Source organism: Aythya ferina (assembly GCF_964211825.1).
Source record: "Aythya ferina genome assembly, chromosome: 1".
In the NCBI taxonomy this organism is placed as follows: Eukaryota; Metazoa; Chordata; class Aves; order Anseriformes; family Anatidae; genus Aythya; species Aythya ferina.
In genome coordinates, this window is record NC_140296.1 from 46218979 (window position 1) to 46223114 (window position 4136).

At 38.0% G+C, this 4136-nt stretch overlaps 1 long non-coding RNA gene across 1 annotated transcript; it reads left to right on the forward strand.

Annotated features, from left to right (window-relative positions):
• The first annotated feature begins 349 nt into the window (after positions 1–349).
• Positions 350–3830, forward strand: LOC311422334. The gene is made up of 2 exons (XR_014685272.1): positions 350–432; positions 2659–3830. It is a non-coding gene; the product is annotated as an uncharacterized lncRNA (long non-coding RNA).
• Positions 3831–4136: the final 306 nt, after the last annotated feature.

The following is a 4136-nucleotide window of genomic DNA, read 5'->3' on the forward strand; positions in this document are numbered from 1 at the left end:
CCAGTTGTGAAACTGCACCTTAACTCCCAGTGTAGTCTGGGGTATATTGCTACTCTTTCTGCTTCAGTTCCACTTCTTTTTGCTTCAGTTCTCTTGTATCTTAGTTGCTAGCCCTTTTGCATAACTTTTGGAAAGAAAGTCTTTTCCTGCTAATGAGTAGTGCTATACTCATGCTCTGCTTGTTTAGATGTTGTGAAAATGAAAAGCAGTATCTGAGTATCTTCCACGAAGAAGCTGCCCTTAGAAACATATTTTGCTGGGCTTGCCTCAGCCCAGATGCTCCCTAAAGAGTGAGCACTGCAGCTTTAAGGCTATCGTTCCAGATCCACATCACACCCACATATTTGTCCTCTCTTTACACAGCAAGTGCCAAGCGGTGACATCTACTATAGTCTCCAGGACATGCTGGTCTCTGCTGTGGAGGAAAAAAGGGTAAGAGGGGGAGGGGGACGAGCCAGAGAAAGCACAAATCCTGCTGTGTTCCAGAAGGATGAGTCACTTCCTCACAGTAACTCTGAGGTGCCTTATTTATGGCTGCTCTGCTGATATGAAGCCCAGCTCAGTTCCTCGGCGGCGTCCCCAGGCTCGGCCTCCCTCCTGGCTGCCCATTAATCATGCGGGACTGTTACGAAGTGCACACAGAGTGGGAGTTCTGCCCGCCAGTGGCCTTTAGCTGTCTCCAGTTCAATGAAATTACCTTGTGTGAAGACTTGTTTTATGAGAGATTGGTTTATTTGTAACTAAACTACTTCCTCCGTTATTTGATAAGCTCAAATATTTGCTACTGATAGTCAGAGAGTGTCACATTTATTATCCCATTTCAGGCATTGCTTAACTCCTTTGTATTAGACCTTTTTAACCCCTTTGAGGACAGCAGAAAAAAAAAATAATAAAAAAGACTGGAAAAGTCTTACTCCTGTTACTCATGCTTTGAAAAGAATCAAGTTAAATCCTATAAGGGAAGTGGCTTGATGAAAGTAAACGACTCTACAGTGATTTTTTAATTTATTTATTTATTTTTTTTACATTCAGCATAACATTCAGAATGATTCACTCACGGTTTTTATTAAAAATCAAAATAAAAGGAAAAGTGAGCTATACATTTTTCTTTTGTCATGTATTGTAAGACTTCATGGTTTAATCAAATGGCCACATACAAACATGAGGTACCACAGTGTCAAGGATGGGGCACATATATCATCTTTGACATTCCTAAGTCCTGATTTCTGTCTTGCCCCTGGTGGCTATATCACCTGTGACCTATTTGTGCCTCAGTTTTTGTGTTATTAACCCTTGCTGAAAAGCATACTTGCTTAGCTTTTCAAAGACATCTAATGTCTCTGGAAAACTAAAAACCCTGCAACATTAGAGCTAAGTAATATGTTTACAATAAGCTACTTCAGACACTCCCAAATTTTCCCTAGACTTTGTGTGTGTGTGTGTGTGCGCGCGTGGAAGTCAAGGGATTATTATTAACTATTTGCTTCTGAGGGCTCCAGCAATAAATCACCATCCAAATACAAAAGCTACTTGTGTATGTTAGGAAGAAGAAAAATGCCTAACTGTATCAGAGCAATCTTTAGGAACCTTGTCTACCTACTCTGGCTCCAAGTACTTATTACAAAACTTTCTTGGGCACTTGATGTTCCAGGAACATACATGCTGTAAGCAGTGCATTTCAGCTCCTATCTGCCAACCCCACAGGTTTCTAAATTGCTACACCCCAGAAAGAATGCTCAAATTAGGATGGGGCAGGGACATTAAGAAAACAATCTTTGTCTAATTAACAGGAGCAGGAGTATGGGGTCTGGGGTTGTCAGATAGAAAGTGTCTCCAGTTCTGTTTTGTGTTTTCATAAACACCAAGACTGTGAGATACTTGAAGCCAGAAAGAAAATCTATAGGACAAAACCTCTGTCTGCCATAACTGGGGTGCATGGACATATTTCTCTAATGAAGGTTAGGTAATGGTCATTATTCACTATTAGCATATGATCATTATTCTCTAATGAGGATGGTGTCCTGGACTGCTCACATATTTTACACGGAGACTTTGAGTCATGCAGGCATTTTGTGTTACGGTCAACAGGATCTGGGGAAGGGTTTTGGAACAGTGTTGTGCCCAGAGCTTGCGGTGTGTTTGAACACAGGAACAGCTTGCTGTATAAATGCTTGTCAGAGGCTGCAGTGAGCCAGTCCTGCTGCTCACAATGCAGTACACTAAATAATATCTAAAATTAACGGGGCTGCTTTTATTTTAAAAAAGAAAAAGGGCTGATCTACTGAGAACAGAATGAGACTCATTAGAAATCTCCCTCATGTGGAGGAGATATGAGTTTTCTGTAGGAAAACGCAGAAAAAGAAGCTGGATAAAAATTGACCAGTTTCTCATCACAGTTATTATTTTCCTCAATATGAGTATATGATATCTGAATTTTGTTTTCTGAAATTATTTTTGAGTATGACCACGAGTGAGTTTATAAAAATTTTTAGACATAAATATTCAAGTGGAGCTTTTAATCTTGCTGAGACATTATAGTCCATCAAAGTTCGTGGAAATTATTTTTTGTTCTTCTCTGAATTAAAAGTGATTCAAGGGAAATACATGTCCACTGTGTTAGGGAGGAAGGAAGTAATGTTTCATTTTTTTCTCTCACAGATGTACGTATATATGTAATCATCTGCAGGTTTACAATCAGATTATACCAAGCTTGATGCACATGACCAGGTGTCTGGTGTGAAAGGAAGTATTAGGCCTGACACTATAAGGATACTGACACTAACTTATAACTGTTGCCTTCCCTGGGGGAGACTAAGCCTTGCACAGGTGTCTAAGTTGATTTCCAACCAAGAGCATGCTGGGGAGAGTCCAAATTGGCTATTTCAGCTGAGGTCTGCTCTGGAAGACAGAGACTGCAAACTGAGCATGGGGAGACTGAAGGTTCATTAAGTGTGTGTTTGTCTTGGACTCTGACATGAAGATGCTGCTATTCCAGATGGGGATGAACTCTTAAGTCTGTGGACTTTGGAAATGCAGGAGGAGCAAAGCTTCTACTGTGAATTCTGAAACAACAGGAGCTCACAAGAAGACAGCATTCTTGTTTGACATGCAAATTTTTAAAAATGAATTGTAAAATTAGATTTTATTTTATTTATTTATTTATTTATTTTACAAGTGTGTATTGTTTAGCTAAATGCAATTATAAAAACAGGCATGTATTCTGGATTTGACCATGTGTTCATTGAGAGCACAGGCCAACATCACTGGTGAATTTCTTTTTTGTACAAGTTTGAAGTGACAAACATTTAACAGTGTGAATGCACTCTATCAGCAATTTCAATCCAAAACTGATATGCAAATAGAAGTTCAAAACTGTATATGTTTTGCTGTGGATCACAGAAAAGTTGTTTTTCTCTTAAAACATCTAGATTCCATTGTTGGAATTGTTCAGATGTTTAATTCAGTTAGAACAGCCACTTGGGAGAGTGTCTGCAAACTGGGTGTCTGAAAAGAATTAGTTCTTTACTCATTACTCTCTCAAATAAATTAAACTTTCTTTGACAGCAGCGACAAACTCTATGAAATACTTGATTTTTTTTCATAAGTGTGAACTATGTATGTTGCTGCAATGATCAAAATAATTCTCTGCAACCTTCTTCCAAATATCTTGTATATTCAGAATTTATTGAATGGAAATTGATTTATACCTTCCTTCTATTTCTTGTTGAGTAAAAAGTAATAAAAACATGAAAATAGATTTTGTTGGGCAGAAGACTTCCATGTTCAGGCCTATGTCCACATGATTAAATCCATTCTCCTCTAAAAAACAATGTAAGTTCTTGTTCTTTATTGGGTACTGCCTTGAGTATGTGCTGCTTCTTCATCTTTCCTATGTACTTGTTTTTTTCCTGATATATAACTGTTACTGAAAAGTTATTCAACACCTTACTCCTCTGATGATTATAAATCTTCTGATTTGTCATCTAGATCAGAAATAGTTTATACCTATTTTTGTTTGTGCCATCATTATCTGTTAGCTTTTAAAAAGCAGTTAACCATCTATAGGATTTATCTGCTTTCCTATTTCTAAATAATGTCTGGCTTAACTTTTGTTTTGGAAATGCATACAGAGCAAG